Below are 27,442 nucleotides of genomic sequence, written 5' to 3' on the forward strand. Positions count from 1 at the left end.
TCGGCTCTATTAAAGATTCGCGCTATCGCAATATCGTTGTCGTCATGGCAGACGGCTCTATTAAAGATTCACGCTATCGCAATATCGTTGTCGTCATGGCAGTCGGCTCTATTAAAGATTCACGCTAATGTGCTTTTTTCCCATCATTTGATGGGAATCGTCTGACTTATGTATTGCTATTTCCAGAATATCGCGGAGAGGCAAAGGATAGGTGTCAATCGTTAATAATAGCTAAGTTTCAAATGATATTAGGACGAATGTTTCTTAAAAATATTTAACTAGAAATCATTTAAGGAACAGTCGATGAAAATAATTAATATCGATTATTATATTTAAATTATTTAATAAATTTAACTCCGCTAAGGGAATCTTCTTTTGTCAAAATTAATATAAGACAAGTAATGAAAATTGCTTAAGAAGTAGATCACTACATGCAATTCATAGTTAATATATAGCGAGTAATTAAGAACCTACTTACTTATTTATTACATATCAAGGAAACTCAAAAGTTAATATAGGCCAATTAAAGAAATTGTTTTCGCGAAATGTTTATGAGAACCGATTGTGAGATGTCGATTTCGGATGAATGACAAACGAGAAATTTTGTGAACTTCGTTTTGTATCTGGTATACAACTTTAACTCCGTTACTCATACTGTCTGCAATATTTTGCTTATATTGCTATGAAAAGAAATCCTACTAAACCTTTTTTCTTCACAATATAAAACGAAAATAAAGGGAACTATTTTTGGAATTTCGATGCGTTAAGTAGGTTTCAAGCTATAAAGCTTCGTTTGATTTCGTTATTCTAGGAATGACTTTTGATATTGATAGGTGTTTTCATATTAATTAAACTATACTACATTTATATATATCCTAAACGCTAGTTTGGACATTTCAGGATAAAGAAGAAAAGTTTTGCCTAATGTCCTTCCTGATATTGATGACATCTGTTCTTAGTTGACTGAAAAGAAAACACTCTATTTCCGACACAAGCTGAATTAAATTCTGTTTTTCCTGTCCTCTTTGTAGAGACTCAACCGTTCAAATTGATTAATTAACCCCAAATTAATATTATTCTGAGGTTAAACACACATTAGAATGAGTAGTTTTAGGTATTTTCATGGAACCAACTGTCTTGAAAACAACAATAATCGGGTTACAACTTATGAAGAGGTTCCATTATTTCAGTGCGGCTTGAGATAAATCGGTTCCAGTATGGTCAAACATTACCATTGACACTGGCTCAGAGTATCGTGAAAGTATAATTTGAGTTTAGTGCTTACACACCAAAGTAATTGTAAACAGAGCTTGTATAATTAATTAATTTAACTTCTGCAGTTGATTTTCATTAAAGAGAAATAATTACATATATAGTGTGTTTCTGAAAAGTCTATCAGAGAGTAAGGGTGTTGTTCTTTGGGCCATCTTGAGTCGAAAATGTTCTATGACATTTATTCACGGTTTTCAAAGTTAAGATTGAAGTTATTTACGGATGACCCCTTAAATTTCTTTATGAAATATAAAGACAATGTTAATTTAATTAAGGAGTCATCCATAAAGCATTCAAATTATAACTTGATGACAGTGGCTCGGATGGCAAAATGCCATAGAACAACATCGCCCCTAATTTTTGATAGACTTTTCAGAAAAACCCTGTATAGGCAGAGAAGTTTGCGGTTAGACCTCCACTCGCCTCGGAGAGATAATATTTTGGTTTCCCAACTTCTATTTAAGTAGCATCATATGCGTAGTTGGCAATCAATGGCCTAAAAAGTCTACTTAATAAATTTTGTGTTAGGGAAAGATAATGATCCCAATCATGATTATAGTTGTCTATCGATTAGATGATCTAACGAGAGTAACAATTATCTTTGTGAAACTTTATATTTTGTAAGCATGTGTGTACATCCCTACACTTGAAAATGAAAATAGTGAATTTACTTGTGATAAAAATCATCCTAACCTCTAAATATTTATAAAGATTTACATCATTTAAATGTGTATTTAATTTTCGGCTCACTGTGAACCGTCAAGACCTCCTCAAAGACACACGAATTCAAGGAACCAATCCGAACAACGCTTACCAAAATATTTAGAAGTAACATTTAGTGAAACAAGGAAAGTTAAATTTCATGTTTACACTGTATATAAATGTAGTAAAGCTGAATTAAAAAGTAAACACCATATTTGATATATTAATATAAAAGATCTTCTTGGAATATTAAAATGAAACAGAGCTTTATAGCTACAGAACTACTTAAAGAATCGTAATACCGAAACATACTTAACATATTTTCATTTAATATTCTACAATAAGAAAATGTTATGGTTTTGTAAGATATAATTTTATCCTACTCGTGATATGCGTGTAGTGTTTCGACTCAGATGCAATCTTCAATACTCGTTCTATATAAACTTTCATTTTGTGTCGTTCCGAAGAAAGAAAATTATCTTATATATAAATGATATTAATTTTTTTAATCGTCAGTATTTTACCTTAATTATAGTTAAGTGGTTTTAAGAACGTTATTCTTAAAATGATTTTAAACATCGCTATTGTGGACGTTTGACTTCTAGCGTAAACCGTTTTCACAATTTTTGGAAATTTAGGGTATATAAGGCGATTGATTCACAAATGGTAGGAATAAGCGCTTTTGCGTGAACCTTTGGTCGAAGCCCTGCCATTGGGAGGCTGGTTGTTTCTCGTAACTTAAGCCGATCGCGCGTACATCTTAATCCCAACGATGATAATGGAGTAGAAGCCAATGTTTCAGATTGGCGTGTATGTGTTATACACAGAAGACTATATGATGGTGTTGTCAGAAGACAATAAGTACAGATTAGCGTGTATGTGGTATATACCATTAGAAAAACAAGTTGGGGAAACCAAAATATTACCTCTCCGAGTCAAGAGGAGAACTACTTCAAACCTTAATTAATTATGGAATTATTTCTCTTTTTATGTTAAAATTTACGAATTATTAAAGTAGTATTGAAGGCAAAGCGCATATACAGTAAAGCAGACGACATTTTTCATCCAAGTAGGATATGCCTTAGCTTTATTTTCTAATCTCTAAAGCCAGGTTTATGCCATCTACAGTTGTAGTATAGCTTCAGTAATATATAAACAGCCATTTCAAATAAAAATATAAAAATTGTTTTTGGAATATCAAAATGAAGCAGAGCTTATAGTTACAAAACTATGTGAATTCTTCGAAATTCCAAAAAAAAATCCCTATAATCAATTTATATTAGGACAAAAACAAATATAAAGGTATTAAAGGATTTCTTTACATATCTACAGAAGGCGAACTACTAACGTGGCGCATTAAACAACGGACGGACGCACACACACAGATAAACTCATAGTGCTATTTAACTCATCCTTTATTAATTTGCAACCCTCTTTTCTATTCGTTGGTGCTGAACGCGCACCGCCGCTAATTAAAGGATGCTACTTTAAACATGTTACTAATAGCTCGAGAAACAGGCTAAAAAAGCAACGGCCTAAATTTTTTAGATTCACACAGAAACGATTAAAGTTATTCGGTTTTGCATTGTCTGCTAGCAATCTACCATTATGGAGCAATATTAAAGGAGTTATTATTAAAATAAATACGATTTCTAATGACATTTTCGTTCTCACTCCGTGACATTACTCCAAAGAAAATGGCAATGGAAAAAGGCATATGTTGCTATTTTTTTGGAGATAAGGCACGTAAAATAAAAACACAAGTTAAAACAAGTTGGGAAAACCAAAATATTACCTCTCCGTGTCGAGAAGATTATATAAACTTAAGTATACAATGAAAACGTCGACCTTTTTGCCCTCATCCTTTCCCGCGCTTTGCGCTTCCGCATTTCATCCTTACTCTCAACATTATCTTCCTCCATTTTACATACAAAAATCAAATACTCACAAAAAGAAGCGGCAAAAACCTGCTGGCTCTTTACAACCACTTAATTTGACTTAATATCCAATTTCCAACAACAATAATATACCGGTAGTTTAATTGACAACCTACTAGCATCGAAATTCTCATTAAGAATGGCTCACGCGGATAAAAAATGGCAACTTTCAACTAGGTGAGCGTTATCTCATTAGATTTGAAAAATATCATTTGTTTTTTTACCAATGCCTAACCGATTGGATATTTTTAAAGCAATCTTAGCACCAAAAAATAATTTTTGATACAAAATAAATGTTTTATATTCTTATTAAGAATAAAACAAGAGGATAAAAAAGGTCTGTCCTCTCGTAATTTTTTAAGCTTTTATCATGATTACTCTATACAACAGTAACAAGGAGTGTAAATCCTTTAGTGGAAGCAGTATTTTTTTCCGAAACAATCTCGCTTATGTTTATCCTCTCTAGACTTCTCTAATAACGTACTACTCCTACGTAAAGTATTAATAGACAGGCAAGGATTCATACCATTAAAGAAGGAGCGCAATATTATCCATATTTTCATTTCATATACAGAGAAAAGAAATTATTATGTTTCCGAGAGGAGCTTCCCATTTTTGTTGTTGTTTTGAAAAATAAATCGCAATGTACGGGCCTTGATAGATATAGGATGCAATTATTGAAATATATCAAAATGCACGGACCTTGATAGATATAGGAGGCAATGAAGGAAATATATCGCATGCACGGGCCTTGGTAGATATAGGAGCAATGATAATCTCTCTCTTTGCACGAGAGGTTTATCTTTAAAATTTAAATAAATATAATTATTTTTAATTATTTTAATCTTCAATAATTAACATTAATAATAGTTAAATCGTTTAAAATAAAGTTATACCTATTATCATCTCAAACTTTGCTAATATTGACGTTTAAAGTGATGGGTACCCCTCTTGCCCGCTTTCTTCAAATTTTGGGGTATATATACGATTCGTTTCCATTATAATAGTAAGGAAAAAGCGCAATTGCGAAAACCTTTGGTGGCGATCCCACCTTAGGGAGGCTAGACGTTTCTCGTAACCCTAGCTGATCGCCGCGTATATCCTAAAACCAAACGATGATAATGGAGTATAAGCAAATGATACAGATTGGTGTCTATGTGGAATAGACGGAAGACCAGTGGATGGTGGTGTTAGAAGCCAGTGTAAGTGCAGACTGGTGTAAATGTGGGATTGACAAAGAACAGAAGATGGTGGTGATTGGAAACCAGAATGTACAGACCACGTCGAATGGACGAAGACCAGAAGATGGTGGTGATTAGAAGCCAGTAAGAACAGTCTGGTGTCCGTGTGGGATGAACAAAGACCAGAAGATGGTGGTGTGAGAACTCAAGTAGAGGAGCCATTTCCGTGACTGTGAAAGCAGTTCGGAAATGGCGAACTCGTTTGCTCCGATACGCAAACTGCGAACGCGGTCACGTGGGTGTAACAACGGACAGACAGACAGACAGACAGACACACAGACACGGCCGTTACAGAACCTCTCCTGGACTACGTCACACGGAGAGGTAACTATCACGGAGAATATAACCTTTGACCTTTTTGCATTGTGTTGCATTATACATTTTGTCGTTGATTTCCCGTATTATGAAAGACCAACCGTTTACGGTCATTTGAAAGAGAGCCTGCGCTTGTCATTTATCCCAAAATGAACTTCACTACATTGAATTTAGTAACTAACGATATCAATAAAAAGCACTCGTCTCTACCCCCTACCGTATTTCAGAGAGTCACACACTTGAAACTTCATTTTATTATTTATCGCAAATCAAATATTCAATTCTGTTTTGAATAACTAACGGTATCAATACTCGTTCTATATTAACTTTGAAACAAGAATGAAAACTTCAAAGCTATGATCCGATAACGATTAGCCATTTCACTGATCTAATTGCTACCATGATGCTTTCTTCTATTATAAAATCTAAATCTGATTACTTAAACGTGTATTTAACTTTCGGCTCACTCTGAACCGTTAATGTCCCTTCATTACAGACACGATAATCAAAACCCAAAGTTTACTCCACCTCAGGTCTCAATTATTTACTCTTTGGTTCACTAAGCCTATTGCGGATCAAACTTGATTTACCCGACGGAATCCAGGCCATAGCTTTCGTCTTGAAATAATAAAACCAAGGATTATTCTATATACAGATGTAGTATAGCTTAAGTAATATATAAACAGCCATTTCAGATAACAATATTAATAATACAAGCTAACGTTTAGCTTGTATTATAAATCTATGCTGCCAGCCTGCCAACATGCACTGTTAAAAAAAATGGAACTGTTTGACACCTTTAGAGGTGTTTCCTAATGCATCCCCAGCAGCACCCCTATTGGTGTTTAAAAGCACCATTCGAGAGGATGTCAATACGCACCTTTGAACACAGTGCGAAATAATACCTTCTCGGAAGGTGCTTATTATATCCTGTGAGGTGTTTTATTCACTTTGAATAGCGGTGTATATTAATACCAGAAAAAGTGTTAATAAAACCTTTAAAAAAGGTCTTTTTGAGACTAATTTGGTGTTTTTAAATTCCATTGACGTTGGTGCTTTTTAATTCTTGTTAGGTTTAAACCATCACCCTTAATAGAGTATTATAATTATACCAGAAAGGTGTCTATAGACTCTGTAAATGGTGTTTTTTGAAATTATTTTTTTCAAAACACATGAGTTACCATAGATTAGTCTTTCAAAATAGCTGCTCAAAATCTGCTGCTCAAATCCAGTGGATTAAGGGTAAACGTTTTGTCTGCTGTAAGCCTTATTCAACCGTGTAAGAATTGATATGCGTGTGAAATGGTTACGTTTAACCTTTACTGTATATCCTCAATAGTTCTATTTAAGGACCTGATTTACATCATTTAAATGTGTATTTAATTTTCGGCTCACTGTGAACCGTCAAGACCTCCTCAAAGACACACGAATTCAAGGAACCAATCCGAACAACGCTTACCAAAATATTTAGAAGTAACATTTAGTGAAACTAGGAAAGTTAAATTTCATGTTTACACTGTATATAAATGTAGTAAAGCTGAATTAAAAAGTAAACACCATATTTGATATATTAATATAAAAGATCTTCTTGGAATATTGAAATGAAACAGAGCTTTATAGCTACAGAACTACTTAAAGAATCGTTATACCGAAACATACTTAACATATTTTCATTTAATATTCTACAATAAGAAAATGTTATGGTTTTGTAAGATATAATTTTATCCTACTCGTGATATGCGTGTAGTGTTTCGACTCAGATGCAATCTTCAATACTCGTTCTATATAAACTTTCATTTTGTGTCGTTCCGAAGAAAGAAAATTATCTTATATATAAATGATATTAATTTTTTTAATCGTCAGTATTTTACCTTAATTCTAGTTAAGTGGTTTTAAGAACGTTATTCTTAAAATGATTTTAAACATATCTATTATTGACGTTTGACTTCTAGCGTAAACTGTTTTCACAATTTGTGGAAAGTAAGGGTAAATAAGGCGATTGATTCAAAATTGGTAGGAATAACCGCTATTGCGTGAACCTTTGGTCTAAGCCCTGAAATTGGGAGGCTAGTCGTTTCTCGTAACCCGATCGCGCGTACATCTTAATCCCAACGATGATAATGGAGTAGAAGCCAACGTTTCAGATTGGCGTGTATGTGTTACACACTGAAGACTATATGATGGTGTTGTCAGAAGACAATAAATACAGATTAGCGTGTATGTGGTATATACCATTAGAAATACAAGTGCGGCGATAGCGTAATGAAGTAGAAGTTTTACCTCTCCGAGTGACGATGACGTCACGGAGAGGTTTTGTACTGGACGTGTCTGTGTGTCTGTCTGTCACCGCGTTCGCAGTTGGCAAATCTAACCAAACGTGTTCGTCATTTCCGAACAGCTTTCGCAGTATACAGAAATTCGGAAAATGTTTCTTCGTTGCTATATCCATCTTACTTAACGTCAATTATTAACTATCCGTTACTCCTTCACCTGCTGTCTAACAACCAATTGTTTCACCCAATTCCGACCGGTATTTAATGGTTTCTAACAACACCATGCACTAGTCTTTGGTGTACTCCACATACGCCACACGTGAGACATGAGAAACGTCTAGCCTCCTAATGGCAGAGCTTCCTCCAAAGGTTCACGCATTTCTTATCTCTTAGTGTGAATCAATCACCTTATATACCCAAAATTTACAAAAGTTCTGATATAGGTGTTTCCTAGAAGTATAACTTTATAGATAGCTATGTTTAAGATTATTTTAGGAATTAAGTTTCTTAAACCGACCTAACTATAATTATCGAAAAATACTGACAATTAAAATAATTCATATCACTTATATTTATTTAATTATTTAAGACTCCTGTTTAAGTTAAACTTCTTTCTTTGGAATGACAAAATTGTGAGTATATATAGAACGAGTAATGAAGATTGCATCTGAATCGAGACACAACACGCATATCAAAGTTAATATAAAGCGAGTAGGATGATAAGATCTCTTACAAAACGATTACATTTTCTTTTTGCAGAATATTAAATGGAAATATTTTAAATATTTTTCGGCATTACCATTCTTTTAGTAGTTGTGTAGCTATAAAGCTTAGTTTCATCTTAGACACACAGAAACGTCCAGTGTAATACCTCTCCGTGACGTCATCGTCACTCTGAGAGATTAAAACCTGTGTCAAGGGGAAATTCAAGTGATAATTTTATGAATTACTCTAATTCCAAGAAATTCCAGCATATTGAACTCTTCGAGAATTATTTTGCAATGATTGAAAAATCAAAATAAGTATAAATTCTCTCAAATATTAGAATAAGCTAGTCCTAAGAAATATAAAATAATTTTGATTTTTAAAATCTTTGGGATATTTTTAGGATGCTTCACTATGCAGGTAGAATTAGAAGATTATTTCCCTCTAAGCTCATATCAATAACCTTTCACTAAAAAAACACCATATCAGCTAAAAATGTGTTAAGTAAAGCCCAAAGGTGTTTATTCGCACCATTCGAACAAATTTATATTAATAACACTATTTCCGTTTAAAAAAATATTAACTAAGGGTCAATTAACACCTAAAGGTGTGTCTACGTGCCTGTGAATCACCATTTCCTTAAAAAATATCTTAAAAGAGTCAACTAGCACCTTTTTTCGGAGGAAACACCATTTCAGTTAAAAAACACTCAAAAAAGAGCTTATAAACACCTCAAGGTATTTCCGAACACCCATGAAACACCTTTTTTCTAACAGTGTACTTCTGAACTTGTATCTTTGGGGTCGGATATTTCTGAATCTGTATCTTTGGGGCGGATACTTCTGAATTTGTATCTTTGGGGTCGGATACTTCTGAATTTGTATCTTTGGGGTCGGATACTTCTGAACTTGTATCTTTGGGGTCGGATACTTCTGAATCTGTATCTTTGGGGCGGATACTTCAGAATTTGTATCTTTGGGATCGGATACTTCTGAATTTGTATCTTTGGGGTCGGATACTTCTGAACTTGTATCTTTGGGGTCGGATATTTCTGAATCTGTATCTTTGGGGCGGAAACTTCTGAATTTGTATCTTTGGGGTCGGATACTTCTGAATTTGTATCTTTGGGGTCGGATACTTCTGAACTTGTATCTTTGGGGTCGGATTCTTCTGAACTTGTATCTTTGGGGTCGGATACTTCTGAACTTGTATCTTTGGGGTCGGATACTTCTGAACTTGTATCTTTGGGGTCGGATACTTCTGAACTTGTATTTCTGGGATCGGATACTTCTGAACTTGTATCTACAACGTGCACTTATAAGTGACCACGATCGAGGAAGTCTTAAATAACCCACCAAACTTCATTAAATTGAAAGTTGTGAATTTCATTCTTAAAATAACCATTTATAACCTCTAAATTTTTTAAAACTACATGGTAAAAAGGCTTAGCTTGTTTTTGATTTTTCCCCCTTCTTAATTTTCCTAACGAGCTGCATCTATTGGAAAAAAATATTTTAACCCATCCAGCGAATGTCTCCTAGCTCAGGACATGGGCTGAGAGAAGGGATAACTCTGAATTTCGGGGTCGGACACTTCTGATTTTTTTCTTTTAGGTTTTTATATTTATTTTCTTTTTATTTATGTGCTAATTAAATAGATAACGATTTTCCCCGTTTCCTACTGCGCTCCTCGTGTGTTTTGTTCTCGTTCGGTAGCTTTGGCGGTTAATTCAAATGTGTCTCAAGAGTCGAGGATGGGGGCGAAGCACTCTTATTTGTGGGGTCGAATACTTCTGAACTTGTATCTTTTTGGTTCGGATACTTCTGACCTTGTATCTTTTGGGGTCGGACACTTCTGAACTTGTATCTTTTGGGGTCAAATAAAACGTTCTTGATTGCTGGAACCTTACAAACGATGGGGATCTAATATGGCCGGGGCCGTCTTGTTTAAAATCGCTGTAAGTCTGGAGCTATTCAAAGGAATGGCCCAATAATCGAGATTAGTCTATTATTTGTATCTAGGGACAAGTGTTCTAAGTTAGAACCAAATCGACCGACCCCTGGTGCGAACACTCCCTGATACTACATGAAATCACCCTATTATTAAAATTCCCTGACTCTTTTCGGATAAAGTAGGAAGAACAGGACTAGTCTTCCACGAGAGCACATAAAATATCAACCTTATCAGGTTAACGATGAGAAGAAAAAAATAATTGTACAACATGTTAGGAAAATGCTTAATGACGGGATCATAAGACGTTCCTTATCTCCTTGGGTCTCTCCCGTAGTTTTAGTTGATCAAACGAAACAGGGAAAACTCTATAGGTTTTGCATTGATTACAGAAAACTAAATAGTGTTAACATTAAGGACCCTTATCCCTTGCCCAACATAGAGGACATGCTAGCCAGAGCTGGAAAATCGAAATATATAACCACCCTTGACCTAAAATCAGGTTATTGGCAGGTCAAAATGCACCAAAAAAGCAGACTTAAAACTGCTTTTGAGACTCATATGGGAAAGTACGAGTTTAACGTACTCCCGCTTTTGGCTTTGTAACGCCCTAAATCTTTCCAGCGGTTAATAGACGAGATTTTTAGAGACGCTATTTCCATTTAATTGACTATTTAGACGATTTAATCTCCCTTAGTGTTTGAAATATATCCTAAATAGATTATAGAAATCAAGTCTCACCCCTGAGTTGAAGAGTTGTCGGTTCGCTCAGAAAGTAGCTGACATTTTTGGTCACATATTTGATGAAAAAGGAGTGCATATAGGCTCTACCAGGGTTCGAACCCGGGGCCTTCCGCATAAAAAGCGCACCTGATAGACACTATACATTAGTTACGTCGTAGTACTGAGTTTTCCAAGAAATCTAGTTTATTATTATGTCCTATCACGATGGTTAAACATGTATCTACCAGGGCTCGACACTTGGACCTTCCGCGTGTAAAGCGGACGTTAAAACCACTACACCCTAGACATGTGGTAATACTGAGTTTCTCAAGAGATCTAAATTATTATGTCCAATCACTATGGTCAAAAAAAGTATCTACCAGAGCTCGAACCTTGGACCGTCCGCGTGTTAGGCGGACGTGATAACCACTACACCATCGATACGTGGAAAAATAGATTTTTCCAAGGGATCTAAATTGTTATTTTTCCAATCACGATGGTCAAAGAATGTGTTTACCAGGGCCCGAACCTAGTACCTTCCGCGTGAAAAGCGCACGTTATAACCACTACACCATAGCTACGTTGTAATACAGAGATTTTCAAGAGATCTAGCTTATTATTATGTCCAATAACGATGGTAAAACATGTATCTACCAGGGCTCGAACCTTGGACCTTCTGCGTGTTAGGCGGACGTAATAACCACTACACCATAGACATTTGGTAGTGCTGAGTTTTCCAAGAGATCTAGCTTATTATTATGTGATAAAGACTACACCATAGATACGTGGTAATACTGAGTTTTCCAAGAGATCTAGCTTATTATTATGTCCAATCACGATGGCCAAAACATGTATATACAAGGGCTCGAACCTTGGACCTTCCGCGTGTTAGGCGGACGTGATAGCCACTTTACCATAGATACGTGGAAAAATAGATTTTTCGAAGCGATCTAGCTTTTTTTTTTTCAATCACGATGGTCAAAGAATGTGTTTACCAGGGCTCAAACCTAGTACCTTCCGCGTGAATGTCGGACGTTATAACCACTACACCATAGCTACGTTGTAATACTGAGATTTCCAAGAGATCTAGCTTATTATTATGTCCAATCACGATGGTAAAACATGTATCTACCATGGCACGAACCTTGGAACTTCCGCGTGTAAAGTGGACTTTTTTATATTATAAAACAAAATGAATACAACCGTCAAAGATAATCAATGCTACGTTTTACAAATCAGGAACAATTATAACCAGTCTAAAAATTGTTTTATATGCTTTAACAAATGTTCATCACGATTTAATAACAAAAAATTGGAGCTGTATGTGAGACGTAGTTCGCGTTATAAAATGGCGTAACGTTTTCTAAAATTACTAACGAGACATTGTCATTACTAATTAAAAAGGAGCGTCCATTTAAAACCAGAAATTTAAAGAGTGACGTTAAGAAATGTACGAATTTCGCCCGGGATTTATGGCGATTTCCAGCCGAACAATGTTGAAAGACGATAAAAGAGTCCCTTTCGGACGTACAACTGCCCAGCACACTGTCAAGGGCCAAGCCTAATTTAGTGACAAAGAGGGACTGCCAGAGCCGAATCGAAAAGGGGCAGCGCAAGAAAATGTGCTCTAAAGTTTCGACAGTGTTGAAGCAAAACACGCACGTGGGGTGAGACGACAGACCGAGGGTGAAAAGACGCTCAGACGTAAATATAGCCCCATGCACAACTTGAAGGTTGACGTCGCGATGAGAAGGACGAAGCCAAGACGAATGTAACGTTGAATAGGCAGGGCGAGGCAGGGGACCCCAATGAACCAACGCCAGGCATGCTCACCTGGGGACTCAGCAACTGTGGAGAGCGCAAAACGACCGTAGATGACCTTGCTGGTCATGGCAGTCAAGTAACAATCCGCACCCGTATGATCGACTAACGTCACTCCGACCGTACGACAGAAGCGGCGCCGCGACCGAACGTGGGAAAGCCAAGTCTCCGGGAGAACAGAATGGATATATTGAACCGCATTTGTAAGCCACGACGGGCACGGGGCGTCCGAAGCTAGCCCAAACAGGTCAGAAATCGCGGGACTGGGTAAAAAACCCGGAAACACTTCGTATGTAAAATCCCGTTCATACATATACCGTAACAGTTCTTGCAAGCGAAACGTAAGTTTCTTCGTGCGCAAGTCAAACACCCCGAAGCCGCCGACCTTCTTCGGACGCGTAAGCAGAGAATAAGCGACCGTATGGTTGCGACTACCCAACAAAACCCCAGCTTTTCCCGGCGGAAGTCGTCCTCAAACCGTTGCGGTAACGCGAGGGACCGCAGCCAATGCCCCAGTAACGACATGGCCAAGGTATTGACCACCACGATCTTGCCCGACAAGGAAAGGCGCCGACCTTTCCAAACGCGAAGGACACGACGGAATTTAGCCAAACGCGGGGTCCAGTTAAGATCGTCCGAGACCGCGCCATGCCCAAAATCTCGAGCGGGTCGGACGAAATAGTGAGGTCCGCAACGATGGACGGGGCGCGACCCCGGTCGCAGTCCAACCACATACCCCGACACTTGGAGATGTTCAAGTCGGAACCCGACGCAATGCCATACCGCTGATATTCCCGCACAACTTCCAAGACGGTGGCTGTATCGCGGACCACCAAGGCATTGTCATCGACATGAATCCACAAAAAGGGAGGATGCTGAGAGGTCGGCCAAAGAATCCGGACGATAGCAGGACGGTATTCCAAGGCGTAGCATAGGGGTTCGGAAGACAGAACGTAAAGCAAGGGACTAAGCGGACAGCCCTGGCGGACCGATCGACCGAGCTGAAGAAAGTCTGTTAAATATCCATTTATTTTCAGGCAAGACTTGCTGCCAACGAGAAATAATTAAATCCACTTGCGAAAAGGCTCGCCGAAGCCAAAAGCGCGAAGTACCGCAAAGAGCTAGTCCCACGAAACCTGATCAAACGCTTTCGCGAGATCCAATTTAAGGAGGATACCAGGCCCCCGAGACCGCTGCAGAAAGTCCAATATGTCGGAGAAAAGGGCCGGAGTACTAGTCGCGGAACGTGATCGAACGGCGCACGTTTTCGAACCATGAATTAACGATGGAAAAACTTGAAGAAGGCCGTGAACCGAGTACTTTCGCGACGAGATTATAGTCCGCGTTTAGCAACGTGATGGGGAGTCTGTTCTTGACGTCTCGTAAATCCCCGCCTTTAGGCAGCAAAATGATGAGACCTTACTTCATAGAAAGAGGAAGGCGACCCTCAGAATGACAATGGGAAAGGAGTTCAACAAATTCTTCCTGAATATGTGGCAGCACAAATCGCCAGAACTCATTCGTGAAACCGTCAGTACCCGCGCTTTTGCCGGCGGGAGCGCAATTTAAGACCATTGAAATGTCCGTCCACCGTATCGGGGCATCACAAGACTGCGCGTCGGCCGCGCAAAGTCTGTTAGTAACGAAAGACGCGTAAAAGTCGATTATAGCCCGGTCAGTAGGACGTCGACGAGACATCGCCGCGAAGTGTTCAAAATAGCGCTGCCGAACGGCCCCCGGTTCCGTTAGGAGCTGCGCGTGAGGCGCGAAGACACACTTGATCGACTTAGAAGACTGCCGATGACGTTCCAGGCGGAGAAAAAAGGACGTAGGACGCTCATCGGCCGTGCGCCATTGCTGCTTAGCCCGAGCTACTGCCCCCTGCAGCACCCCCCTGTCGAAGTCGTTTAAGGCCCCCTTCGCCGCAAGAAAGTCCGCGAGACCAACCGAGAAATTAGAGGCGGCCAGCTGAGTCTTGGACAAGGCTTCGCGTAAGCGAGTTCGTTCGGCGCGATCACGCGAGAATTGAACCTTCCCGTCAAACATGGCATGTTCGCGTAGGGACAGCTTTAAAGCTTCGTACCATGCAAATTTGTCCGGCGATTCGCGAAAGCGTTGGCGACTCCGGCGAAGAATGCGTAAGACTGCCTGGCGGTAGGCATCGAACTGCAAGAGACGCGCATTAAACGACCACGTACCTGGGCCCGTCTTAACGCCGTCCAAGACGAGACGGAGTTCAAGGGCGCGATGATCCGAAAGGGGACACGGTAAGATCTGACAGGTCGTAACATTCTGACGATCCTCCCCGGCAAGGAGAACATAGTCGATGCGCGATTGAAGATAAGAGCCATACACGGGACCGGACCAGGTCCAGTCAAAAATGTCCGCATGTGTTGCGCGCCAAACGTCAATGAGGTAGGTATCACGTAGAAATCGGAATAGGGCAGTCGAGCCCAAACGCGAAGAGGAACCAGACAATGGTCGGCGATCGAGACCCGGCTGCGCTACGTCGTTAAAGTCCCCGACGACTAGGGGACGCGAACAGCTCGAGACCACCCCCCGCAAGCAAAAGGGCAAACGATCGGGCGCGACATTCGGAAGATACACGATCACGATATCCAGAGGTTCGCCGTCAATGGACAAAGACGCCAAAATAAACCGGCCCTCTCCACTACGTAGGACGCGGGAAGGTAAAACGTCAAGACCCGCCCGAATGCAAATAGCAACACCGCGAAAACCGGAAACAGGTTCATTATCAAAATAAATGGGACCGCGCCAAAGAGACCGAAAAACCGCGACATGGGAGCCCGACCCGTGAGTCTCTTGGAGACACAAAACGTCGAAACCCTTGCTCCATTCAACCAGTTCTTTCATCTTCGCCAGAGCCCGCAAACCGCGGACGTTAAGAGAAACGATTTTTATCATTTAAGGGCGAGAGCAGCGGAGGGGTCACCTGGTCAGCGATACGACGTGGAGAAGGAGGCCGACCAAGCAGGGTGAGGTCTGACTTAGGCCTTTTCAGCCCCTGCTTACCACCGACAACACGCCAGTCGCCCTGGCCATCCTCGGGCGAAACGGAAGGTTCACCCTCACTACTAGAAACTGGACGTTTCTGAGCCGCAACCAGTACTTCAGAGTCTCCAGGCGCTGCAACTGATGACCCGCCCTCCGGGATAACCTCGGCGGAAGAAACACCAACCGGCAAGTCGACAGAAGGTGCAGCAGGAGGCAGACGACGAGGTATATCAACATTGGGGCAAACCCGTTCGATATGCTCTTGGGCGTCACACCGGCGGCAAACGAAGAGAGGACAGTCCTTGTAGAGGTGAGAGTTAGACAGACACTTATTACAAACTTTGCCCTGCCGATCATGCCGAACGCGGTAGGAGCTTTCGAGCCCCATGACGTCGACCAAACGCAAACTATAAGGTAAGCTAGAGACACCCTCTGGTAGCGAGACCTTTACCGATCGTTGCCCGTAACACTTGCCATTTGTACGCTCCCAAACCACCTCACTTTTTAACTCGCAATTATAACTCAGCAACTTTGCCTTTAAAACGTCATCCGATACAAACTCCGGGAGATCAAAAAAGGTAGCAATGATCTCGCGACTCCCGACTTTGCGCACCACGCAATCTTTCGCCTCTAGCCCAAGACCTAATTCTGCGCAATTATCCGCATCTTCCACCTAGACAAAAGTTACGAAAAATCCGCCCTTCGTACTCACCACCGACGAATAAGAATCCGAACCAAAAGTCAAGGACAAAGCTTCTTCAATCTTCGAAACAACGCGCTCCTGACATTCCACAAAAACCGAACGTCTCAAAACTTCCATCGTGTAAGTAGATTAGTTGAAACAAGTCGGGAAAACCAAAATATTACCTCTCCGTGTCGAGAAGATTATATAACCTTAAGTATCCAATGAAAACGTCGACCTTTTTGCCCTCATCCTTTCCCGCGCTTTGCGCTTCCGCATTTCATCTTTACTCTCAACATTATCTTCCTCCATTTTACATATAAAAATCAAATACTCACAAAAAGAAGTGGCAAAAACCTGCTGGCTCTTTACAACCACTTAATTTGACTTAATATCCAATTACCAACAACAATAATATACCGGTAGTTTAATTGACAACCTACTAGCATCGAAATTCTCATTAAGAATGGCTCCCGCGGATAAAAAACGGCAATTTTCAACTAGGTGGGCGTTATCTCATTAGATTTGAAAAATATCATTTGTCTTTTTTACCAATGCCTAACCGTTTGGATTTTTTAAAGCAATCTTAGCACCAAAAAATATTTTTGAATGAGGATAAAAAAGGTCTGTCCTCTCGTAATTTTTTAAGCTTTTCTCATGATTACTCTATACAACAGTAACAAGGAGTATAAACCCATTAGTGGAAGCAGTATTTTTTTCCCAAAACAATCTCGCTTATGTTTATGCAATGAATGAAATATATCACAATGCACGGGCCTTGGTAGATATAGGAGGCAATGAAGGAAATATATCGCATGCACGGGCCTTGGTAGATATAGGAGGCAATGATAATCTCTCTCTTTGCACGAGAGGTTTATCTTTAATATTTAAATAAGTATAATTATTTTTAATTATTTTAATCTTCAATAATTAACATTAATAATAGTTAAATCGTTTAAAATAAAGTTATACCTATTATCTTCTCAAACTTTGCTAATATTGGCGTTTAAAATGAAGGGTACCCCTCTTCCCGCTTTCTTCAAATTTTGGGGTATATATACGATTCGTTTCCATTATAATAGTAAGGAAAAAGCGCAATTGCGAAAACCTTCGGTAGTCGATCCCACCTTAGGGAGGCTAGACGTTTCTCGTAACTCTAGCTGATCGCCGCGTATATCCTAAAGCCAAACGATGATAATGGAGTAGAAGCCAATAATACAGATTGGTGTCTATGTGGAATAGACGGAAGACCAGTGGATGGTGGTGTTAGAAGGCAGTGTAAGTGCAGACGGGTGTCAATGTGGGATTGACAAAGAACAGAACATGGTGGTGATTAGAAGCCAGTATGTACAGACTGGTGTCCACGTGGAATGGACGAAGACCAGAAGATGGTGGTGTTAGAAGCCATTAAGAAAAGACTGGTGTCCATGTGGGATGGACGAAGACCAGAAGATGGTGGTGTGAGAACTCAAGTAGAGGAGCTATTTCCGTGACTGTGAAAGCAGTTAGGAAATGGCGAACACGTTTGCTCCGATACGCAAACTGCGAACGCGGTCACGTGGGTGTAACAAAGGACAGACAGACACACACACACAGACAGACACACACAGACACGGCCGTTACAGAACCTCTCCTGGACTACGTCACACGGAGAGGTAAAAATAACGGGACTCTGCCCGAGGCAGAGCCCAAAACGCGAGAAATCAGACACAAAATATGCAGCAAAAAAAGAAACTCTCGCAAAGAAACGAATAAAAAAGCCAAAAGGCAGAAAAAAAAACTCGCGAACAAGAGGAAAAGCCGAGGACGGAGCGAGAGAAAAACGCGACCGCACCCGACGAAAACCAAAACGCTATTTCCGTGTTAGGCAGCCGTGATAACCACTACACCATAGTTAGGTAGTTAGATTGAGTCTTCCAAGAGAACTAGCTTATTTTTATGCGCAATCACGATGGACACAACATGTATCTACCAGGGCTCGAAACTGGGACCTTCCGCGTGTAAAGCGGACGTGATAACCACTACACATAGATACTTAGTAATATTGAGTTTTCCAAGACACCCAGCTTATTTTTATGCCCAATAACGATAGTCCAAACATGTATCTCATGGGGCTCGAACCTGGGACCTTCCGCGTATTAGGCGGACGTGATAACCACTACACCATAGTTAGGTAGTTAGACTAAGTTTTCCAAGAGACCTAGCTTATTGTTATGCCCAATCACGATGGACAAAATATGTATCTATCAGGGCTCAAACCTGGGACCTTCCGCGTGTAAAGCTGTCGTGATAACCACTACACCATAGATACCTTCTAATTATGAGTTTTCCAAGACACCTAGCTTATTTTTATGCATAATCACGATGGTCAAAACATGTATCTCATGGGGCTCGAACCTAGGACATTCCGCGTGTGAAGCGGACGTGATTACCACTACACCATACTTAGGTATTTAGACTGAGTTTTCCAAGAGACCTATCTTATTTTTATGCGCAATCACGATGGACAAAACATGCATATGCCAGGGCTCGAACCTGGGATCTTCCGCGTGTAAAGCGGACGTGATAACCACTACACCATAGTTAGGTAGTTAGACTTAGTTTTCCAAGAGATCTAGCTTATTGTTATGCCCAATCACGATGGACGAAATATGTATCTAACAGGGCTCGAACCTGGGACCTTCCGCGTGTAAAACGGACGTAATAACCACTACACCATAGATACCTACTAATAATGAGTTTTCCAAGACACCTAGCTTATTTTTATGCCCAATCACGATGGTCAAAACATGTAGCTCATGGGGCTCGACCCTGGGACATTCCGCGTGTGAAGCGGACGTGATAACCACTACACCATAGTTCGGTAGTTAAATTGAGTTTTCCAAGAGACCTATCTTATTTTTATGCGCAATCACGATGGTCAAAACGTGTATCTACCAGGGTTCGAACCTGGGACCTTCCGCGTGTAAAACGGCCGTGATAACCACTACACCATAGTTACCTACTAATATTTAGTTTACCAAGAGACCTAGCTTATTGTTATGCCCAATCACGATGGACAAAATATGTATCTAACAGGGCTCAAACCTGGGACCTTCCGCATATAAAGCTGTCGTGATAACCACTACACCATAGTAGGGTAGTTAGACTTAGTTTTCCAAGAGACCTAGCTTATTGTTATGCCCAATCACGATGGACAAAATATGTATCTACCAGGGTTCAAACCTGGGACCTTCCGCGTGTAAAGCAGACGTGATAACCACTACACCATAGATACTTAGTAATATTGAGTTTTCCAAGAGACCTAGCTTTTTTTAATATCTTATCACGATGGTCAAAATATGTATCTTCCAGGGTTCGAACCTGGGACCTTCCGCGTGTAAATCGGACGTGATAACCACTACACCACATATACCTTCTAATAATGAGTTTTCCAAGACACCTAGCTTATTTTTATGCATAATCACGATGGTCAAAACATGTATCTCATGGGGCTCGACCCTGGGACATTCCGCGTGTGAAGCGGACGTGATAACCACTACACCATAGATACGTAGTACTGAGTTTCCCAAGATATCTAGCTTATTTTTATGCCCAATCACGATGGACAAAATATCTATCTACCAGGGCTCGAACCTGGGACCTTCCGCGTGTAAAACGGACCAGATAACCACTACACCATAGATACCTACTAAAATTGAGTTTTCCAAGACACCTAGCTTATTTTTATGGCCAATCACGATGGTAAAAACATGTATCTCATGGTGCTCGACCCTGGGACCTTTCGCGTATTAGGCGGACGTGATTACCACTACACCATAGTTAGGCATTTAGACTGAGTTTTCCAAGAGACGGTGGTCAAAATGTGCATCTACAAGGGCTCGAACCTGGGACCTTCCGCGTGTAACGCGGACGTGATAACCACTACACCATAGATACCTACTAATTTTGAGTTTTTCAAGACACCTACCTTATTTTTATGCCGAATCACGATGGACAAAATATGTATCTACCAGGGCTCGAACCTGCGACCCTTCGCGTGTTAGGCTGCCGTGATAACCACTACACCATAGTTAGGTAGTTAGACTGAGTTTTCCAAGAGATTTAGCTTATTGTTATGCCCAATCACGATGGACGAAATATGTATCTAACAGGACTCAAACCTGGGACCTTCCGCGTGTAAAACGGACGTGATAACTACTTCACCATAGATCCCTACTAATATTGAGTTTTCCAAGACACCTAGGTTATTTTTATGTCCAATCACGATGGTTAAAACATGTATCTCATGGTGCTCGAACCTGGGACCCTCCGCGTATTAGGCGGACGTGATAACCACTACATCATAGTTAGGTAGTTAGACTTAGTTTTCCAAGAGACCTAGCTTATTGTTATGCCTAATCACGATGGACAAAATATGTATCTACCAGGGTTCAAACTTGGGACCTTCCGCGTGTAAAACAGACGTGCTAACCACTACACCATAGATAATTAGTAATATTGAGTTTTCCAAGAGACCTAGCTTTTTTTAATATCTTATCACGATGGTCAAAGTATGTATCTACCAGGGCTCGAACCTGGGACCTTCCGCGTGTAAAACGGACGTAATAACCACTACACCATAGATACCTACTAATAATGAGTTTTCCAAGACACCTAGCTTATTTTTATGCCCAATCACGATGGTCAAAACATGTAGCTCATGGGGCTCGACCCTGGGACATTCCGCGTGTGAAGCGGACGTGATAACCACTACACCATAGTTCGGTAGTTAAATTGAGTCTTCCAAGAGACCTAGCTTATTTTTATGCGCAATCACGATGGACACAACATGTATCTACCAGGGCTCGAACCTGGGACCTTCCGCGTGTAAAGCGGACGTGATAACCACTACACCATAGATACGTAGTACTGAGTTTCCCAAGATATCTAGCTTATTTTTATGCCCAATCACGATGGACAAAATATCTATCTACCAGGGCTCGAGCCTGGGACCTTCCGCGTGTAAAACGGACGTGATAACCACTACACCATAGATACCTACTAATATTGAGTTTTCCAAGACACCTAGCTTATTTTTATGGCCAATCACGATGGTAAAAACATGTATCTCATGGTGCTCGAACCTGGGACCTTTCGCGTATTAGGCGGACGTGATTACCACTACACCATAGTTAGGCATTTAGACTGAGTTTTCCAAGAGACGGTGGTCAAAATGTGCATCTACAAGGGCTCAAACCTGGGACCTTCCGCGTGTAACGCGGACGTGATAACCACTACACCATAGATACCTACTAATTTTGAGTTTTTCAAGACACCTTTCTTATTTTTATGCCGAATCGCGATGGACAAAATATGTATCTACCAGGGCTCGAACCTGTGACCTTTCGCGTGTTAGGCTGCCGTGATAACCACTACACCATAGTTAGGTAGTTAGACTGAGTTTTCAAAGAGATTTAGCTTATTGTTATGCCCAATCACGATGGACGAAATATGTATCTAACAGGGCTCGAACCTGGGACCTTCCGCGTGTAAAACGGACGTGATAACTACTACACCATAGATACCTACTAATAATGAGTTTTCCAAGACACCTAGCTTATTTTTATGCCCAATCACGATGGTCAAAACATGTAGCTCATGGGGCTCGACCCTGGGACATTCCGCGTGTGAAGCGGACGTGATAACCACTACACCATAGTTCGGTAGTTAAATTGAGTCTTCCAAGAGACCTAGCTTATTTTTATGCGCAATCACGATGGACACAACAAGTATCTACCAGGGCTCGAACCTGGGACCTTCCGCGTGTAAAGCGGACGTGATAACCACTACACCATAGATACCTACTAATAATGAGTTTTCCAAGACACCTAGCTTATTTTTATGCCCAATCACGATGGTCAAAACATGTAGCTCATGGGGCTCGACCCTGGGACATTCCGCGTGTGAAGCGGACGTGATAACCACTACACCATAGTTCGGTAGTTAAATTGAGTCTTCCAAGAGACCTAGCTTATTGTTATGCGCAATCACGATGGACACAACATGTATCTACCAGGGCTCGAACCTGGGACCTTCCGCGTGTAAAGCGGACGTGATAACCACTACACCATAGATACGTAGTACTGAGTTTCCCAAGATATCTAGCTTATTTTTATGCCCAATCACGATGGACAAAATATCTATCTACCAGGGCTCGAGCCTGGGACCTTCCGCGTGTAAAACGGGCGTGATAACCACTACACCATAGATACCTACTAATATTGAGTTTTCCAAGACACCTAGCTTATTTTTATGGCCAATCACGATGGTAAAAACATGTATCTCATGGTGCTCGAACCTGGGACCTTTCGCGTATTAGGCGGACGTGATTACCACTACACCATAGTTAGGCATTTAGACTGAGTTTTCCAAGAGACGGTGGTCAAAATGTGCATTTACAAGGGCTCAAACCTGGGACCTTCCGCGTGTAACGCGGACGTGATAACCACTACACCATAGATACCTACTAATTTTGAGTTTTTCAAGACACCTTCCTTATTTTTATGCCGAATCGCGATGGACAAAATATGTATCTACCAGGGCTCGAACCTGCGACCTTTCGCGTGTTAGGCTGCCGTGATAACCATTACACCATAGTTAGGTAGTTAGACTGAGTTTTCCAAGAGATTTAGCTTATTGTTATGCCCAATCACGATGGACGAAATATGTATCTAACAGGACTCAAACCTGGGACCTTCCGCGTGTAAAACGGACGTGATAACTACTTCACCATAGATCCCTACTAATATTGAGTTTTCCAAGACACCTAGGTTATTTTTATGTCCAATCACGATGGTTAAAACATGTATCTCATGGTGCTCGAACCTGGGACCCTCCGCGTATTAGGCGGACGTGATAACCACTACATCATAGTTAGGTAGTTAGACTTAGTTTTCCAAGAGACCTAGCTTATTGTTATGCCTAATCACGATGGACAAAATATGTATCTACCAGGGTTCAAACTTGGGACCTTCCGCGTGTAAAACAGACGTGCTAACCACTACACCATAGATAATTAGAAATATTGAGTTTTCCAAGAGACCTAGCTTTTTTTAATATCTTATCACGATGGTCAAAATATGTATCTACCAGGGCTCGAACCTGGGACCTTCCGCGTGTAAAACGGACGTAATAACCACTACACCATAGATACCTACTAATAATGAGTTATCCAAGACACCTAGCTTATTTTTATGCCCAATCACGATGGTCAAAACATGTAGCTCATGGGGCTCGACCCTGGGACATTCCGCGTGTGAAGCGGACGTGATAACCACTACACCATAGTTCGGTAGTTAAATTGAGTCTTCCAAGAGACCTAGCTTATTTTTATGCGCAATCACGATGGACACAACATGTATCTACCAGGGCTCGAACCTGGGACCTTCCGCGTGTAAAACGGGCGTGATAACCACTACACCATAGATACCTACTAATATTGAGTTTTCCAAGACACCTAGCTTATTTTTATGGCCAATCACGATGGTAAAAACATGTATCTCATGGTCCTCGAACCTGGGACCTTTCGCGTATTAGGCGGACGTGATTACCACTACACCATAGTTAGGCATTTAGACTGAGTTTTCCAAGAGACGGTGGTCAAAATGTGCATTTACAAGGGCTCAAACCTGGGACCTTCCGCGTGTAACGCGGACGTGATAACCACTACACCATAGATACCTACTAATTTTGAGTTTTTCAAGACACCTTCCTTATTTTTATGCCGAATCGCGATGGACAAAATATGTATCTACCAGGGCTCGAACCTGCGACCTTTCGCGTGTTAGGCTGCCGTGATAACCACTACACCATAGTTAGGTAGTTAGACTGAGTTTTCCAAGAGATTTAGCTTATTGTTATGCCCAATCACGATGGACGAAATATGTATCTAACAGGACTCAAACCTGGGACCTTCCGCGTGTAAAACGGACGTGATAACTACTTCACCATAGATCCCTACTAATATTGAGTTTTCCAAGACACCTAGGTTATTTTTATGTCCAATCACGATGGTTAAAACATGTATCTCATGGTGCTCGAACCTGGGACCCTCCGCGTATTAGGCGGACGTGATAACCACTACATCATAGTTAGGTAGTTAGACTTAGTTTTCCAAGAGACCTAGCTTATTGTTATGCCTAATCACGATGGACAAAATATGTATCTACCAGGGTTCAAACTTGGGACCTTCCGCGTGTAAAACAGACGTGCTAACCACTACACCATAGATAATTAGAAATATTGAGTTTTCCAAGAGACCTAGCTTTTTTTAATATCTTATCACGATGGTCAAAATATGTATCTACCAGGGCTCGAACCTGGGACCTTCCGCGTGTAAAACGGACGTAATAACCACTACACCATAGATACCTACTAATAATGAGTTTTCCAAGACACCTAGCTTATTTTTATGCCCAATCACGATGGTCAAAACATGTAGCTCATGGGGCTCGACCCTGGGACATTCCGCGTGTGAAGCGGACGTGATAACCACTACACCATAGTTCGGTAGTTAAATTGAGTCTTCCAAGAGACCTAGCTTATTTTTATGCGCAATCACGATGGACACAACATGTATCTACCAGGGCTCGAACCTGGGACCTTCCGCGTGTAAAGCGGACGTGATAACCACTACACCATAGATACGTAGTACTGAGTTTCCCAAGATATCTAGCTTATTTTTATGCCCAATCACGATGGACAAAATATCTATCTACCAGGGCTCGAGCCTGGGACCTTCCGCGTGTAAAACGGACGTGATAACCACTACACCATAGATACCTACTAATATTGAGTTTTCCAAGACACCTAGCTTATTTTTATGGCCAATCACGATGGTAAAAACATGTATCTCATGGTGCTCGAACCTGGGACCTTTCGCGTATTAGGCGGACGTGATTACCACTACACCATAGTTAGGCATTTAGACTGAGTTTTCCAAGAGACGGTGGTCAAAATGTGCATCTACAAGGGCTCAAACCTGGGACCTTCCGCGTGTAACGCGGACGTGATAACCACTACACCATAGATACCTACTAATTTTGAGTTTTTCAAGACACCTTTCTTATTTTTATGCCGAATCGCGATGGACAAAATATGTATCTACCAGGGCTCGAACCTGCGACCTTTCGCGTGTTAGGCTGCCGTGATAACCACTACACCATAGTTAGGTAGTTAGACTGAGTTTTCAAAGAGATTTAGCTTATTGTTATGCCCAATCACGATGGACGAAATATGTATCTAACAGGGCTCGAACCTGGGACCTTCCGCGTGTAAAACGGACGTGATAACTACTACACCATAGATACCTACTAATAATGAGTTTTCCAAGACACCTAGCTTATTTTTATGCCCAATCACGATGGTCAAAACATGTAGCTCATGGGGCTCGACCCTGGGACATTCCGCGTGTGAAGCGGACGTGATAACCACTACACCATAGTTCGGTAGTTAAATTGAGTCTTCCAAGAGACCTAGCTTATTTTTATGCGCAATCACGATGGACACAACATGTATCTACCAGGGCTCGAACCTGGGACCTTCCGCGTGTAAAGCGGACGTGATAACCACTACACCATAGATACCTACTAATAATGAGTTTTCCAAGACACCTAGCTTATTTTTATGCCCAATCACGATGGTCAAAACATGTAGCTCATGGGGCTCGACCCTGGGACATTCCGCGTGTGAAGCGGACGTGATAACCACTACACCATAGTTCGGTAGTTAAATTGAGTCTTCCAAGAGACCTAGCTTATTTTTATGCGCAATCACGATGGACACAACATGTATCTACCAGGGCTCGAACCTGGGACCTTCCGCGTGTAAAGCGGACGTGATAACCACTACACCATAGATACGTAGTACTGAGTTTCCCAAGATATCTAGCTTATTTTTATGCCCAATCACGATGGACAAAATATCTATCTACCAGGGCTCGAGCCTGGGACCTTCCGCGTGTAAAACGGGCGTGATAACCACTACACCATAGATACCTACTAATATTGAGTTTTCCAAGACACCTAGCTTATTTTTATGGCCAATCACGATGGTAAAAACATGTATCTCATGGTGCTCGAACCTGGGACCTTTCGCGTATTAGGCGGACGTGATTACCACTACACCATAGTTAGGCATTTAGACTGAGTTTTCCAAGAGACGGTGGTCAAAATGTGCATCTACAAGGGCTCAAACCTGGGACCTTCCGCGTGTAACGCGGACGTGATAACCACTACACCATAGATACCTACTAATTTTGAGTTTTTCAAGACACCTTCCTTATTTTTATGCCGAATCGCGATGGACAAAATATGTATCTACCAGGGCTCGAACCTGCGACCTTTCGCGTGTTAGGCTGCCGTGATAACCACTACACCATAGTTAGGTAGTTAGACTGAGTTTTCCAAGAGATTTAGCTTATTGTTATGCCCAATCACGATGGACGAAATATGTATCTAACAGGACTCAAACCTGGGACCTTCCGCGTGTAAAACGGACGTGATAACTACTACACCATAGATCCCTACTAATATTGAGTTTTCCAAGACACCTAGGTTATTTTTATGTCCAATCACGATGGTTAAAACATGTATCTCATGGTGCTCGAACCTGGGACCCTCCGCGTATTAGGCGGACGTGATAACCACTACATCATAGTTAGGTAGTTAGACTTAGTTTTCCAAGAGACCTAGCTTATTGTTATGCCTAATCACGATGGACAAAATATGTATCTACCAGGGTTCAAACTTGGGACCTTCCGCGTGT

At 41.0% G+C, this 27,442-nt stretch overlaps 8 non-coding genes across 8 annotated transcripts; all 8 read right to left on the reverse strand.

Annotated features, from left to right (window-relative positions):
- Nucleotides 1-19,840: 19,840 nt before the first annotated feature.
- TRNAV-UAC (transfer RNA valine (anticodon UAC)) lies at nt 19,841-19,913 on the reverse strand. Its single transcript has one exon. It is a non-coding gene; the product is annotated as a tRNA-Val (tRNA).
- Nucleotides 19,914-21,468: 1,555 nt separating this feature from the next.
- On the reverse strand, nt 21,469-21,541 carry TRNAV-UAC (transfer RNA valine (anticodon UAC)). Its single transcript has one exon. It is a non-coding gene; the product is annotated as a tRNA-Val (tRNA).
- An 865-nt stretch (nt 21,542-22,406) lies between these two features.
- TRNAV-UAC (transfer RNA valine (anticodon UAC)) lies at nt 22,407-22,479 on the reverse strand. The gene has a single exon. It is a non-coding gene; the product is annotated as a tRNA-Val (tRNA).
- A 203-nt stretch (nt 22,480-22,682) lies between these two features.
- On the reverse strand, nt 22,683-22,755 carry TRNAV-UAC (transfer RNA valine (anticodon UAC)). Its single transcript has one exon. It is a non-coding gene; the product is annotated as a tRNA-Val (tRNA).
- A 1,279-nt stretch (nt 22,756-24,034) lies between these two features.
- TRNAV-UAC (transfer RNA valine (anticodon UAC)) lies at nt 24,035-24,107 on the reverse strand. The gene has a single exon. It is a non-coding gene; the product is annotated as a tRNA-Val (tRNA).
- Nucleotides 24,108-25,251: 1,144 nt separating this feature from the next.
- On the reverse strand, nt 25,252-25,324 carry TRNAV-UAC (transfer RNA valine (anticodon UAC)). Its single transcript has one exon. It is a non-coding gene; the product is annotated as a tRNA-Val (tRNA).
- Nucleotides 25,325-26,189: 865 nt separating this feature from the next.
- On the reverse strand, nt 26,190-26,262 carry TRNAV-UAC (transfer RNA valine (anticodon UAC)). The gene has a single exon. It is a non-coding gene; the product is annotated as a tRNA-Val (tRNA).
- A 203-nt stretch (nt 26,263-26,465) lies between these two features.
- TRNAV-UAC (transfer RNA valine (anticodon UAC)) lies at nt 26,466-26,538 on the reverse strand. The gene has a single exon. It is a non-coding gene; the product is annotated as a tRNA-Val (tRNA).
- Between the last annotated feature and the right edge of the window lie 904 nt (nt 26,539-27,442).

Source organism: Phalangium opilio, unplaced genomic scaffold (genome assembly GCF_054372755.1).
Source record: "Phalangium opilio isolate 3A_F unplaced genomic scaffold, DU_Popi_V2 ptg000061l_1, whole genome shotgun sequence".
NCBI classification, from domain to species: domain Eukaryota; kingdom Metazoa; phylum Arthropoda; class Arachnida; order Opiliones; family Phalangiidae; genus Phalangium; species Phalangium opilio.